This window comes from Microcaecilia unicolor, chromosome 9 (assembly GCF_901765095.1).
Source record: "Microcaecilia unicolor chromosome 9, aMicUni1.1, whole genome shotgun sequence".
Taxonomy (NCBI): Eukaryota; Metazoa; Chordata; class Amphibia; order Gymnophiona; family Siphonopidae; genus Microcaecilia; species Microcaecilia unicolor.
The window spans coordinates 188,614,065-188,630,807 of NC_044039.1; the positions used below are offsets into that span (position 1 = coordinate 188,614,065).

Below are 16,743 nucleotides of genomic sequence, written 5' to 3' on the forward strand. Positions count from 1 at the left end.
GTACAGCAGAATTTTGAACAGAGAGATTGGCCTATATTTTTTGCCAACAAATAATCTCTGCCAGATTTCTCAAGAAGTACAACATTTGCTTCAGCAAAGGTACCTGAACTTTTGGATTTAGTTAAAAAAAAGTATAGACACACAAAAACTTAGGGGCTATTATAGGTGAAAAGTGCATATAATAATCAGTTGTGAAACCATCACCCCCAGGGGCTTGCCAGAGTTTAGAGATGAAGTAGCTGCATTTACTTCATTTAAAGTAAAGGGAACATTCAATTTCTCAAGTTCCGATTTTGATAGGCTTGGCTTCTACAGAGATTTAAGGAAATCTTTGAGAGCTGTTCTTTGCTGGACTGCATCTGAACATATGGCACTTTTTCTAAAAGTACAAAGACCAGGGGACACTCAATGAAATTACATGGAAATACTTTGAAAACAAATGGATAAGTACATAAGTATTGCCATACTGGGAAAGACCAAAGGTCCATCAAGCCCAGCATCCTGTTTCCAACAGTGGCCAATCCAGGTCAAAAATACCTGGCAAGATCCCAAAAAAGTACAAAACATTTTATACTGCTTACCCCAGAAATAGTGGATTTTCCCCAAGTCCACTTAATAATGGTCTATTGGCTTTTCCTTTAGGAAGCCGTCCAAACCTTTTTAAAACTCCGCTAAGCTAACCACCTTTATCACATTCTCTGGCAATGAATTCCAGAGATTAAATTCCACTTTGAGTGAAGAAACATTTTCTCCGATTCGTTTTAAATTTACTACATTATATCTTTATCGCATACCCTCTAGTCCTAGTATTTTTGGAAAGTGTAAACAGACGCTTCATATCTACCCGTTCATCTCCCCTCAGCCACATTTTCTCCAAGCTGAACAGCCCTAACCGCTTTAGCCTTTCCTCATAGGGAAGTCTCCCATCCCCCTTTATCATTTTCGTCGCCCTTCTCTGCACATTTTCTAATTCCACTATATCTTTTTTGAGATGCGGCAACCAGAATTGAACACAATATTCGAGGTGCGGTCGCATCATTGAGCAATACAAAGGCATTATAACATCCTCATTTTTGTTTTCCATTCCTTTCCTAATACTTAACATTCTATTTGCTTTCTTAGCTGCAGCAGCACACTGAGCAGAAGGTTTCAATGTATCAACGACGACACCTAGATCCCTTTCTTGGTCTGTGACTCCTAACATGGAACCTTGCATGTCGTAGCTATAATTCGGGTTCCTCTTTCCCACGTGCATCACTCTGCACTTGCTCACATCATCTGCCATTTAAACACCCAGTCTCATACCAAGGGCAGCATGGCCAGTCTGGTGCCACCAGAATTACTAATCCCTGGTGAAGACGAATCTTATGAAGAATCCGGCCGATTAAGGGCCAAGGTGAAAACACATACACAAGGATAAATACCGGCCACGGTTGCAACAGAGCATACAACCCTTAGGAGCAGAGTTCTCTTCTGCTGCAAAACCTGTCCACCTTGGCATTTGTGGTGGACGCAATGAGATCGATTTCCGGAGTCCCCCACTTGCAGCAGATCTGGCAAAACGCCCCCGCTGCCAGCTCCCACTCTGCAGAGTTGAGACAATGATGGCTGAGAAAATCAGCCTGCACGTTGCTCTGACCTGCACTGTGGGCCGCTGACAAGAGAAGTAAATGATGCTTTGCCCATTCCTGAATGTTGTGGCTGCCTCCACTTCCAACTTGGAGGAATGGAGGAGTGGCCTAGTGGTTAGGGTGGTGGACTTTAGTCCTGGGGAACTGAGTTCGATTCCCACTTCAGGCACAGGCAGCTCCTTGTGACTCTGGGCAAGTCACTTAACCCTCCATTGCCCCATGTAAGCCGCCATTGAGCCTGCCATGAGTGGGAAAGCGCAGGGTACAAATGTAACAAAAATAAAAAAATAATCTGCTCTTGTGCTGCCCTGGCGGTTGATGTAGGCCACTGCCATCGTATTTGTTCGAGGGGATCTGGACAGATTGACCCTACAGCATTGTCTGGAAGGCCAGAAAGGCTCTGAGCATGGCCCTCAACTCCAACTGATTGATGGACCACTCATCTTCCATTTGTGTCCAATGACCCTGGACATAGTGGTGGAGGCAATGAGCCCCACACCTCACAAGACTGGCATCCGTCACTACAACTAACCACTGTGGGGTCACAACTGCATCCCCCACAGCAGGTTGACCTCGCAGAGGCACCAACTCATGCTGTGCTGCGCCCCCTGGAAGCCAAGGCAGACACCACCGATACTCCAGAGACATTGGAGACCACCGGTTCAGTAACGCATGCTGCAGCAGTCTCATGTGAGCCCTTGCCCATGGTACCACCTCCAGGGTAGCCGCTTTCAAGCCCAGTACCTGCACATTGTCCCATGTGTAGGGTCAAGGAAGGCACAACAATCTGTGCTCCTGACTCAGGAGCTTGAGTCTCCTGCCCTCCAGCAGGAAAACGCACCCCCATGCAGAGTCAAAGTGGACCCCCAGATATTCCAGAGTCTGAGAGGGAGTCAGATGACTTTGGAAAATTGATCACCCAGCTGAGAGACTGGAGAACTTTGACACTGGCTTTGGCTAGTATATTCCGAATCCACCCAGATCAGCCAATCATTGAAATAAGGATGTACTCTGACACCCTCTATCCGTAGGAATGCAGCCGCCAACACCATTACTTTGGGAAAGGTGCATGGCACCATGGCCAGCCCAATGGCAAGGCTCAGAATTGAAGAATTGACTCTGGACCACAAAATGTAGAAATCGTTGATGAGGGGGCCAAATAAGAATATGCAAATAGGCCTGTTTGAGATACAGCCTCATGAGGAACTCCCCTGGCTGGACTGCCGCCACCACAGACCTTAAAGTTTCCATGCAGCAATGCTTCACTCATAGAAACTCGTCTGAAGGAACCTCCTTTGCGGGGCACCACAAATAGATTGCATACTGGCCCAAGCAAAGCTCGGTGTGTGGAACAGGCGTCACAGCCCCCAACTCCAGCAGAGACTGCAAGGTGTCGTTTACTGTCGCCCACTTGATAGCTGTGGCACACCGTGACTCCAAAAAGGCATCTCCTACGGGTACAAAAAATTCTAGCTTGTACCCATCTCTGATCAACTCTAGAACCCATTGGTCTGAAGTAGTGTTGGCCCACTCTTCCTAGAAAAGGGTCAGCTGACCACCTATCCAAGTAACAGAAGAGTTGACCGGTGCCCCATCATTGCATAGAGCACCCCGGAGCTCCCTGCTGTAGGCCTGCTCCGGAGGGCTTCTTGTTAAAACAAAGAGCACTACTGAAATCTGGGATGCTGAAAAGAGGATGAGGCTCGCCCATGCCGATATCTTCGAGCCTCATGAAATCAAGGCTTCGAAGAGGAGGCCCTGGAAGAAGACTTGGGCTTATCCTCTGGAAGGTGCTGGGATTTGGAATCTCCCAAGTCTTTAACAATCTTTTCCAAGTCCTCACCGAACAACAGCTTCCCCCGAAAGGGCAATTTAGTGAGCCACTGCTTAGAGACCATATCCGCTGACCAATGGCAAAGCCACAGTAAGCGCCTAGAAGCAACAGCCAAAGACATCTACTGGTGGATGCTCTCACCGGATCATAGAGAGCATCCACTAAATAGGCCAGAGCTGATTCCCTATCCAGAGCAGACTGACAGGGAGTAAGAAGACTCTAGATTCTGCTTGACTGCCTGTTGGAGCCAGGACAAACAAGCCCTGGTTGCATATGAGCTACAAATGGCTGGCTGTAACGCCAGGGCTGACACCTCAAAAGAGCGCTTCAAAGAAGCCTCTAGCCAGCATTCCTGCATATCCCACTCGGGTTAACTTGATTCAAACGATATGAAACAAATACAAGAATTTAACTCTACAACGGTTAAAGACAAATGGCTCTTCATAGGAAAATTGAGCAGATAGAGAACTATAATAGATGTTTGAATCTGCGCCTCTTGAATTTCCCAAAAGTACCAGGGTCTTTGCCTATTGATTTATTTAAAAGGTATTTGCTTGAAAATTTGAAAATACCTCAAGATGTTATTCCCCCCATCAACAAGATTTATTATCTTCCTAAAAAGCCTGGAAAAAATGAAGGGGACTTCAGAGGTGGGGGAGAAACTATTGACCTGAATAATATTTCTGCTATTTTGGAACAATCGATAGAAAACGCTTCGGAGAGAGCCACATTAGTCTCCTTTGTATTCGAACAAGACCTTAATGTTATTTTAAGACTATTTTAAACACTCCAAAGAACTTTTGGAGGGTGGAAAAATTTGGGTCTATCCAGACGTTACTAAACAACTCAAGAAAGGAGAAAGATTTTCTTGTCTATGAAGTATTGGAACTCGGGGGTACATTGTTCCTTGCCTATCCATGTAAATGTTTGATAAGATTTGGAGAGACAAAGTATATATTTTATACACCTGAACAATTGAAAGCATTTCTAGATTTGAAAAAGTTAAAATAATGTTGGATAAAGTAAAAATTAGAGGCACCACACATAGCCTTTAAAGCTATTTATTTTTATCTATAAAACTCCTATGTTATTTCCTATTTCACGCCCCCCCCCCCCCCTCCAACTCTAGTGGTCTAAGAAAGCTGATGTAATTTAATTTTTGTGATAATTTTTTCTTACAGATACTTTTCCATGGCTGTGTTTCAGTTAATAAGTGAATGACTTGTAAAAATGTTAAAAACTACAATAAAAAAATTAAAATAAATAAAAAAGTACTCACCCTGTCATACTGTGCTTGTTGTACTCCCCGGAGACCGAACGGTGCTCCACAGTTCCAGCACCCAGCTCTGTCAGACACAGGGTTCTGTCTTCGGCGTGTAGTACTTAAAGCTGCATGGAGTGCTTTTTTTTTTTTTTTCCATGTGAGGAAGAGCAAATGCAGCCAAAATAACAGCACACAGTAGGACTACTGGGAGAAGGGGAAGGATGCAGTAAGGCAGGGCACCCTCAGTCACACACACCCTGCTCAACTGGCCAAGCTCAGGCGCCCCCTACTAAGTTGAATCCAGGAGCTGGACGTCCAGGGTCATTGCCTTCTTTCAGTGTTCTCTATTTCCACCTGCTGGTAGGTGGATACAACCCACCAGTTTCTGGATTCATCTGCTGCTGAGGCTAAGGAAGCTGATATGGGCTGGGTCAGTGATGGTGAACCTATGGTATGCGTGCCAGAGAGGGCACACTCGCCATCGCCAGGGCCACGGAGAGGGGGGTGCAGGGGGGGGGGGGGCCAAAATTCCCCCCGTCAGCACCGCAGTCCCCTCCACCCAGTGGTGTGCTGGAGCAGGTTCGCAAGAGCCGGTTGTTCTTGAGAGTGAGCCGGCTCTCCTCCCTCCCCCCGAGCTACAGGGTCCCTCCGAGTACCTGAAGGCGGTATTCATCGGGGCAGACAGGAAATATCCCCAGTCTTGCCTGCCCGCGTTGACCCGAGACTTCTGCTGTCTTGGAGGCCGCCCTTGTAAGTCTCGGCAGCCATTTTGAAGAGTGATGCTGTAGCGCCGTGGGAGAGTCAGCACCGGCAGCGGGCAGGCAAGACTGGGGATCTTTCCTGCCTGCCCAGAAGAATCCACTGGATAACCTGGGTGGCTGTAGGGGGGGGGCAGGGGAGCGAGGAGAATCGCTGGGTATGGGTGGCTGGAGGGGGGGGGGCAGGGGGAGGGAAGAGACTCGCTGGACAAGGTGGATGCAGGAGAGGGGCAGGGGGGAGAGAAGAGAATTGCTGGAGATGGGTGGATGGAGGGGAGGGCAAGGGGGAGAGAAGAGAATCGCTGGAGATGGGTGGATGGAGGGGAGGGCAAGGGGGAGAGAAGGAGAATCGCTGGACATGGATGGATGGAGGGGAGGGAAGAGTGAGGAAGGAGATGAGAGAAAAGGAAGAGAGGAGAAAAACTGCACATGGATGAAGAAAATAAGCAGAAGCTGGATCCACTGGACAGTCAAGTCTGCGGAGGACCCAGCTTTTACTTACGGATGTAGGGCAAGAAATGAAGAAGAAAGGCGGAAAGTAAAGAAATAAATGGAAAGGAAGCCCTGGAAGCAGAGTTAAGAGGACAGATAGCAGCAGAATCAGATACTGGGCCAGAATGATCAGAAAAACAAAGTCACCAGACAACAAAGGTAGAAAAAAATCATTTTATTTTCATGATAGTTTTTGGAATATGTCCACTTTGAGAATCAGGTGCTCAACATTAAAAGTTTATATTTATTATTTATGGCATTTTATCCCACATTAAACATGAATTAGATTGGAACCTGGGATCATTTAATTTGCAACAGCAAAAATCACATTAATTATTCAAAAGCATGCCAAATGCTTTTAAAGTTCTGTTATTCAGGTTAAATTGCCCTGTTGGCACTTTGCGATAAATAATTAGATTTTGGGTTGCTGTTTGGGCACTCGGTCTCTGAAAGGTTCGCCATCACTGGGCTAGGTTGTCGCCCAGTGTTTCAATGAATAGGGCAGATTGTAAATGGCCAAGGTCCTCAAAGTTGTTCAAGCCTCGGTGTTTTTCTGCTATGGCACATGGAGAGAAGTGCAGAGGAACAAGGTAAGCAGGTGATCTGGGGCCCATGACCACTGAGAAAAAAAACAAAACAAGTTTGCTGGGGAAGGAAACATACCAACACTGCCTTTGAAGAGTACAGGTGCTTTGTCTCTATGGAGCATGATCAAGGCTCTGAGGCTGTGCTCTTGAGCTCCCCATGATGTGAGTGAATGCAGGTGGGAAAAGCTATGAAGGTAAGGATGAGATGCCTCACAGTTTGGGTGGCTATAGTGCTGCTGCAAATTGTGATAGAGATAGGGATAGGCTAATATAGCAGGACAGACCATAGTATGGTAGGAAGAATTATAGAGAGCTGCACAGGGGCAGAAATCTAACCCGTTCCCCCTGGAACCTTTCCTGTTCTCACCTGTCCCCACAAGAATTTAATGGTACCTAAAGACAAATTCTGGTCAGCTGTTTGGGTTCAAACCGCAGCACTGCAGGCAAGGAAGGAATGGAAGTTGGGAGCTTGGAACACTCTGGTACGCACATGTAAGACTCGTCTCTAATTAGCTGGCACTATGTGCTGAGAGGTTGCTACATGCACACGCCAACAGGATGGGTGACCTCTGAAGCTCGTGCCTGTGTCAGAGCTGAGGCCTACGCATCAGCCTGGGAGCAAAGAGGATTAATAGAATACTTTCCACATCTGTGCTGTTAAAGCCAGAAGGAGGAGGCAGCACTCAAAGAACTTGGTAGGTGAGAGGCTGGTGCAAATGCAGCTTACATTTCCACAAGAACCTTGCAGAACTACTGTCCCTGTGGGAACCCCACAACCCAGGCGGGGAATTACTGCAAATCCCCATGCAAGTCTCTAGTATGGATAAGCTGCCCCTAAGCAGAGCCAGCAAAATAATAGGTCCCAACAACTACACAAACTCAATGATCCATTTGCGTGTACTTTTGCCTGCAGGGAGGGTAGGTAGGCAGTTGTCAGATAGTCCATTTAATCTAATTATTCCAAGAGGGTGGGTGGTATTGATCATGATTGTTGGGGCCACCAAAGGGTCTAAAATTTATTTGGGGGTGGGGGCATAAGGTTTGCCTAGGGTGTCTAAGATCCTGCATCAGCCCTACCTGATTGCACCTGTAGATGTCGGTCAAGCTGAGATGGCAGTTCCAACTTGTCTTAACAGTAGTTTTACCAGTGGGACAACAGTCCAATTCACAGAGGAGAGGCTCAGCACATTGAAAGTGATGGATTACAGTGGGCAGTAAGAAGAGGAAACCTGAAAGGTCTCTGCCACACTGAGTTGGTGGGAGCAATATAAATAATCCTCCTGCATAAGAAAGAGGTGGGCTACAGCAGGACTCCAATGTAACTGACTGTTGTTAAGTGTTGATTGTGCTCAAGGGCCACCTATCCGCCTCCATTTCCCTGCACAGATGGCATGCCTTGCCTTCCTCACATTTGCTGCTGTGCTGGCTGCAGTTCCCTCACTGTCTCTATCGCAGCTGCTACTAAAAACATCCTGTGCCTGGCTGCCTTCTATGCAGCTGCCTTCCACTGCTGCTCTTACTACCGATACCTATGAAGGTGAGCTACAAAGAGAGTGGTGTATTTAGTAGATAGCAATAGAAAGACAAGATTTTAAATGGATCTAGTCATGTACCTAAGCAGTGAAAAGTTAGTTATGTAACAATCAGGCTGTTTTTGAGGCAGGGATGGGGTGATAATAGCAGCACAATTAAAGTATAATGTTCAAATATGTTTTTGCCCACAGAAATATCAGGTGCCTTCGCTGCCAGTATAAATGTCCCATTGATCTTGAATTTATGTAGCCAAGTGAAAATTAGCTCCAACAGTATGAGCAGCAAATTTGAGCATTAGGCAGACCCAACAGGACTATGTTGCAGTAGTCCAATTGGCTAGTAGTAGTGGCATGCAGAATTGTTCTCAGATAACTCCAAGAATGGTTTTAATCTTTGAAGAAGCTTTAACTTAAAGGTTTTCCCGAACAACTTCATTTATATGCAACTCCATACTCAAAACTGGAGTCTTGGGTAACCCTGAAGATTTTTGATACTAGACCTGACAACCTAATGGTTGTGCTAGGAATGATTCCATCTCTTCCCCAACCCACAAAATATTAGTTTTACTTGGATTGATCTTCACTTCATTCATTAACATCTAATGTGAGATCATATCATTTGCCTAGCAGTTTCAGAGAAATCATGCAAAACTGAAAATAGTGTGATGTCATCAGCATGAGAAACAAGCGATCCTAAATTATCTCAACAGCTGATGAGATTCGCACAAACAAACATTAAATAAAGTAGGGGGACAGAGCACTGATTGTGTAGTACAGAAGGGTAAAGAGTAGATGGCCAAGTGAGGTACTTCTGCTTTAGTTACCTTGACCAAACTGTAGCAACTGACTCTAGATTCTTGCAGAGAAAGTTAACAAGATGCTGTATATTGATATTTTCAGATTGATAAAAGAAGGAAGTTGGTGCGCTTGAGTAAGGCACAGATATTAATACCCAGAAATTGCTCAACTTGACCACACTGTTATTGATAAGGCAGCAGAGGCCAGGTAGTTGTTGCCAAGTAACAGACTGTGAGCTGGAAAGATGCTACAGTCTCTCTCTATTTTTGTTACTGGCCTCTCTCATTCTCTTTCTTTTGTTGCCCGAGTTCTGCAGTGGTCTTTTTAAATTTTAAAAGGGAACCCAACTTAGCAGAGTACCTTAACAAAAGTAATGCAGGTGAGTGGGGCAACACTGAGGGCCCTCCTTGATTCTCCTCAGCTTTGAATGCATTCTGCTGCCTACTCAGCTAGCACTAGTAATGTTTTGTATTGAATGTTATCACTCTCCCTCCCTCCAAACCACAACCAAGTTCAAAGTGGATCAACACAAAAATCAAAGTAGCAAACCTAAATTAAAAGGTAGTTGCCAGTACAGTTGCCAATTAGACATTCAGTAGTGCTAGTTGAACAGACAGCACAGTTGAATATATGAAGTAAAGCACCAGTTTTCCCTTTAAACATTAGGTAGTTTGTCTAAATGTCAGGCCCTGGGTGTTTATTTCAGGGTTGGAGGTACTGGGGAAAGGTAAGGGAGATGTTTTGGCTCTTGCCATAATTTTAATGGAGGTGCCTTTCTGTGGTGGGAGGGTCCTTCTAATGTTACCATGCTATTTACTAACTCTTTATAATTACCTTTGTAGGTAGCGTATCTTAGACAGGAGCCTACTCTTGTACAAACTGATTCCAACTGGTAATCTTATTGACAAATGCTGTTAAAGATGTTCAAAGCAAGGTATAGAATAGATTAATATAAATCCAGTGGAGACTGATGCATAGAACAGCAATAAATCTTCAGAAAAGAACGATTTGATAATCTTGATGTAATTTACACTCTTTAATGTGCCACTAAGGTACACTACAAAGGTAATTATAAAGATAGTAACATTAGAAGGACCCTCCCACCACAGAAAGGCACCGCCATTAAAATTACCATGGCAAGAGCCAAAACATCTCCCTTACCTTTTCCAGTACCTCCAAAGTAGCAGCCTACCCAGGAGGTACACTGCTTATTATTTGTTGCATTTGTACCCACATTTTCCCACCTATTGCAGGCTCACCTCCTACAGGGATATGACCCAGCAATACTTCACACGATAAGCCACATTTACTGGGCCACAAGACTTTTACTGGAGTCCAGTCAGTAGAAGGTAAGATAAATGGGAGCATAAGGAAGAGATCTCTGGTGGGTGGTATGGGGATGCAGGAAATCAAATGGGGGATGCACAGTACATTAATCACTAACTGGGGCCTGCTGGGAAGATTCCTCGAGTTAACTGGCTTTAACTTTGGGCTGGTTAGATTATGCAGCATATGTGCTCAAAAAGCAGAGAGTGACGACTTCAATATGGCCCTTATGCAAGCTTCTAGCATATTTTCATAGATTGGGGACCTAAAAGCAATTTTTTGGCCAATTTTAGCACACTGGGGGATTCATATGGATAACAAAAGGGACCCTGTTGTGTGAACAAGATATGCAAATACTGCAGTTATTTTCCACATTTTTATGTTACTTACTAAACGACTTTTAGATATCTAATGTAAAAAATTAGACTTTAGCTCTCCACCTTTATTTTACATTTTCATTTACAATAAATGGAGGACTGACCCACATTCTGCCAATACTTTACAATCATACAAACACTATGAACAGATGCATGAAACAACCATTTAAAGAGGGCAGTACAGCTTTGATGGAAAAAAACAATATATAAAAATATTCACATTAAAGTGCTCCCCAAAGGTGTAGAATTCTAACATGTAGTACTATCCATCCTCCAAACAGGGAACAAAACAAAACAAACCAAACGTTGACGTTACTTTCTCCAAGATTCCAGGTTCAGCACATGAAGAGAAGTAGAAAGGCTGCCTGGCCAATCTGGGCAGCTGACATTAAAATGGCCCAAGGGATCCAGAAAGTACCACTACAGATTGGACAGAAGGAATGGGGAGAAGGTAGCAGAGTGGAAAACCAGTGTGGGCAACATGAATGAGGTGGCCAAATCACAGCCATGTACTGGCTAGAGTGGGAGAAGCTGAAGAGTATGTGGTAAACAGGAATTATAAGCTGCGTTCTCATGCTGCCACTGCTGCTTCCCCAACTCAAATGGGCATCTTCCCTCCCTTGGATTGAGTTTCTAAACAAGCAAGAGGGGAGCTGCTACCTAAGGTTTGAGATGTTCATGTACGTTGTAAATCATCATAGCATGCTGGCTGAAGGAGGCAGTACCCAAAGCAGTTGCTAAAAAGGGGAGGAAGGCACCACTAGCATAGTGCAATAGCCGTCAGAGAACTGTTGCTGAGGCAGGATGTTAATCCCCATTTGATGGATCTTTGCTGGGGTGACAGAACAAGGGTGGTGTAAGACCCCACTGGAATAGTCATGCTGGGGGATGTGATGCAACTATGGCCTGTACTCAAGCAGGGCTGGAGATGGTAATAGCTAGCTAGGCATGGGGGGTAAGATTGTTTTGGTCTTGTTGGAAGGGCGAGAGCATATGTATGCCAGTGAGCACATGGGGCATCTCAGGTGCCTATGTGTTTGTCCCTGATGGAGCTCCAGCCTCTGCCCAGTTTTGTAAGGGACAACTGTATGCTTCTCTTATCTTGTTCAGAGGGAGTTGCTTGTAGAAATAAACAAATTACTTACAGTAATGTTTAAGCGATTGTCTGGTTGCAAGTGTGTAGGTTACTACACTACACCTTGGAAGCACTCACTTTTGCCAGCTTTTGGTGGGCTAGCTGAAATGCCTCTTTAATAGTAACAGTGACATAAATAGGAAATACATGTTCAACATCATATTGCTGATCAAAAGCTTGAATAGTTGAATGGCTTACAAAGTGCATTTGTAGAGCTAAATGTTTTGAAGAATACAAAAACAGATTTTGAATTACAAGCATCACAATTCAACAAGGTAGGTGCCCAATCCAGTTTTTTTTTGTACTACTGATTGGTCGGTTCTTCAGTCTTGATCCTAAAAATCAAAACTATAAAAATAAAACTGTGCAGGAGACTTGAGTTTAAGTTTCCTGTTTGGGGCAGGGAGGAATTACTGCCATAGGAGCAAGTCCTCCTGGTGCAAGAGCTGTGTGAAAAGTGTGACTTTCAGAGAAGGCAGCTCCAGTTCTTCCACCAGCACAAGATGTGGTCTACAGTGAGGGCCAAAGGAGGAGGAAGAAAATGTATGAAAGCTGGTGGAGGCCACTGCTGGACACTTGGAATTTTCAGAAGGTAGTCTATGTTATTCATTTATCATGACAGTTTTATCCAGTTTTTTTATGATAATTGTCAGATTTTTAGAACCGACTTGTAGAAATTGCTCAAAACTGATTAGACTGCAGTCAAATGGGATAGATATAGAACAGTCCTTGGACCTAACTCAAACACTTATTTCACAGCAGTGGTTCTGTATTTTTTAATCTAACAGGGACAATTATGGGTATCCTGTTAATCTGAAGATGACTTAAGTTTTGTAACCTTAAGGTAACTGCCAAGTGCTTCTCACTTCTATTCTGAGTAAAATAACTAGTATCACAGGGCCGGAACTCAGGTAGGGCAAACAGGATGCTCCCTGGGCTGGAACCAGTCTCTGGGGCAGGAGCGGATGCGTCACATTTTGCTGTGGCATTGGCTCAGGCATACTGCTACTCTTTTTTGGTGCTGCATCAATTGCGTCTTACCAGTTGTTTGAGTTACATGTTACAACTAGGATAAGGAAAATAGGAAAGTATTTCTCTCTCTATTTGACAGAAGCTTAAGGCATCTGTAATTTAGAAGGTCCTGAAACTGCATCTGTCTACTAACGTAACACATTTTGATTTTTGATGTATTACAATACATTATGGTGATGTGATTACCTTGATGTCTTTTCTCTTCCCAGTGCTTTCTAAGCATGTGTCAGGGACAGCAGGTATGATACACTGTTCCTGCATTTGTCTTCCCCACAAACCACCTCCTAGTATCCCCTCCATCATCCTCTGTCACCTGGTGTGATCATACCACTGCTCCTCTAAGGAAGGGCTCACATTTATATCAGGATTGTTTAGATACAGTTTTAAACTAACGGTACAATATAAGGCATAGATTTTGCTAACAATCTCAAAATTACATCTGTCACACCTTTTCTGCTTTCATGACCTCAGTAATGAAAACATAGCACACATCTCAGTTTTCTAGAGAGCTTCAACGGCATAGACAAACTGTTTTCCCTGGGGTAATGCACTCCTATGTCGTATTTCACTTCAATAACTATATTGTTTTCAACAGCTCGAAAACAATGTGTAAACTTTCAAAATATTTTCCCACAAGTTCAGTAGAACAAAAAAGAACTTTTTTTTTTTTTTAACAAATAGTCTTTGCATGAGTAAATATTCCTATCATAAGGTAAAGCCCATACTACAATGGTTTGGGTTTTTTTTTTTTTTTACAATTTTCATGCAAAACAGCTCCAATTACGAAGTTTCTATAAAATTAGAATATTCTGATGATGTAACATTGATACTCTTAATAAGGCTCAAAGGAAGCCTCATCACTGGGTAAAAAAAAACAAAACACGTTATCCTAATACTGTAAACATAACTTTAAAGTCACTGTACACACATTCACATGACAGCCTTACTTACCATTTCCCATCATAATTTGCTCTTAACAGGACAGTCCTCAAACCATAATCATATGTAGAATTTCTTAAACTAATGTTCATACCTTTAAAAGTTATTTCCACTTCCCAATAAATGCCCATTATACACTTCCAAAAGTTACTTCTCAGTACTGACAGCTAACATGCTAATTCCAAAGCAGTGCTTACCAATCTTTCTGTGGCCGTGACCCAAATTTGCACAGCTGCAGAAAGCATGTGACCTCCAGGCAGTGCACGAACCACAGTTTGGGAAGCTCTGTTCTAAGGACACCACAGAACAACCAATGAAATCTGGTAAGTTACAAAAAAAGGTACATGACAGAGCAAATAAACAATCTGCAAATACCACACAGGAACCAATATAATCATGGGCATGACCTCCGACGTGCTAGAATCAAGTCTTGCATGTGACCCAACCTGATAGTGTTTAAGTGTACAAGGAAGCTTATCTAAGAACTAGCACATGGTGGAATCATTCTCTTAAAGCAGCAGCAGCAGAAGGCACATCCTTCAAGTCTGTATCTGGACCCTAATGCATCATTTTTTGGTCTTGTTCTTAGACAGGAAAAGTCCTAAGGGAATCTGGCAAGACCTAACATTTTGACACTGATGAAGATGAAACCTTTTTACTGGATCAATTCAACTCTGATTAGGCTTTTGATAGATATGCTTCTTTTATCAGATTTGTGGAAAACTACCATTTAAAGCCAGTTAACTGTGCTGAGCAAGCTAACCACAATTTTTTAAAGCAAGATGTACGACCATCAAGTTAAAATAATCTGTTTCACTTTTCAACTATGTAACATTCTCTAGGGCGTATGTATACTCTGTAGTAATAGTCAATATATACTTACATATCTCTTGGGTGGCTAAATTGAAAAGTCTCAACATTTTACTTGAAAAATGGAAAAGCCTTCCAAAAAAAAAAAAAAAAACCCCAAACCCTCTGCTTTTATTACTATGTTCTATTACTGCTGTTATAGCTAGTAATGCAGATTTGAAAAACTTTCCTATGAAAATTTTTGCTTTTAGATGGCTTCTAATTACAAATCGGGTTCTCATTTCTCAACTGCTAACCTTACAAGAGAAATGGGAGTCTGCAGAAAATTAGTGATAGGGTATCATTTGAATATAAAATATGCTTACGGTGGGGTATAGTAAGTCAATAGACTTTGATGCTATATTGAGATATTATGTAATGAACTATACAATTCTTTTTCAACTCCATTTGATTCAGTCAGGGGTGTAAAATGAGGACCACACGTGCATTTTGCCAATTTCAAAAGAAGTACTGACATTTTTAAGGAGGATTTTAAAAAACCTATGATAGAAAAAGCAGTGCAAATGACATTTGATTATAGGCCTGCTTAAGAATTTGAGGCTTTTCCTTCCACTTACTGTGTGGTAGTTGAAGGTTTGTAACTAACTTTTTTCCTTCATACTGTTTTTTCACCCCAGTTGATGAATTTATTTTTTGTTGCTTTGGAAATTCACTGGAAGTGTATGTGATGTTTGGTTTTATATTTATTTCTATGGCATTAACTAAGATTTTTTTAAAGGGGGGTGAAGAGGAAGTAGGTGGTTATATGGGTCTGAACCTTTGCCTTCAAATGGCTAAAATTACTCATTTGTAACAAATGTTATTCCAGCTAGGGTAGAGCCACAAGTCAGCTAACTGCATCTAAATTTCCACACCAAGTTGACTGTAAACAATGGAGACTTAGGCCTTAATGCTTCACTAACAAATAAGAACCTACACCATATTTGAAAGCTATGAACCAGATGTTGCTCATATGCTGGTACATCTTAGTACATGCAGGTGTAACATTTTCACACAAAACATCAACACAATGTTCAAGCACTTTAGAAAATGCTGTATGAGCTATTTACAAATATCAAGTGCTTTCAAAACTAGCATTTGTATCAGAGCCTTGCGTTAAATTAGCTTACAAAGAGATGCACAAATGCCAGAATATTCTAACATACAGCGGGAAATTCCAGTTCTTAAACAGGCTGCAAAGTACTACTAATTAATAATTTATAGTTAGAAAAAGTTTTGAAAAAAATTCTGATAGAAACCTAAATGGTGTTTAACAACCATCCTATGACAGGGTTTTTTCTATAAAAATGTTAATTCTGAATTGCTACCAAAAGCTAGACTGCTGCAAAGCATTGACACTCCCATACACTGAAAACACTAGATTAGACAATGAACAACTCAGTAACCGTAAAGTCTGACTGGTTATTTCTGAAGTGCACGGCTCTCTGCTAGCAAATACCACCTCATTAGCAGCATCAAATATTATGGACATGTCATCTTTATGGAATATTATCCACTGCTCTGCTCACTTCCATCTATCGAAATGTCAAAGTACTCAAGTCAAGTTCATCTGCATAGTTAGGACATGAGAACTGCTATAATATGAGCAGCTTGGGTGGAGAAAACAAAAGTGTATAAACTGACCTAAACAGGACTTATTTCCTGTAAATCAAGTTCTTGTTCATTTTGCTATATTATTGCTCAAGTTAATGTATTCATGTCATTTCAAATAAGTGTTCTACTCTTATCCCAATGACACTCGTGTCTTTTTTTGTTCCCCATCTCAATTATTCTAAAGGACTATTTTACACACAGATCTTAAAGCAGCTTTTAAGTCTGAAGTCTGCAATGAAACCATGAAAGGATCTAAGTGCCAGTTGCAAGAACTGAAGTACAATAGAAAAATTAGTGTCATCACTACAAATTCCAGAAAACTGTGTTCATTACTCATTCCTGCAGCAGCTCTGAATGTATGGCTCACGTAACACTGCCTAAATTTTAACTTAACACTATTACAACAGCAAACTGGGCTTACCAATGATAGAACGTGGCCAGATACTGAATTTTTCAGAGTACGATTAAGATAGACCAAATCACAAAATCCTAATTTCTCAGAGTTAGATGAGGCACAGGCTATTCCAATACCTGGTAGCTGTTCAAACCTAAATCAGCTAAAAATAGCCATGCAA

At 42.6% G+C, this 16,743-nt stretch overlaps 1 long non-coding RNA gene across 1 annotated transcript; it reads right to left on the minus strand.

The window, feature by feature from the left end:
* Nucleotides 1–952: 952 nt before the first annotated feature.
* LOC115478244 lies at nucleotides 953–13,845 on the minus strand. Its single transcript, XR_003943472.1, has 4 exons — nucleotides 13,691–13,845; nucleotides 12,475–12,481; nucleotides 2,413–2,418; nucleotides 953–966 (listed from the first exon to the last, which is right to left on the minus strand). It is a non-coding gene; the product is annotated as an uncharacterized LOC115478244 (long non-coding RNA).
* Between the last annotated feature and the right edge of the window lie 2,898 nt (nucleotides 13,846–16,743).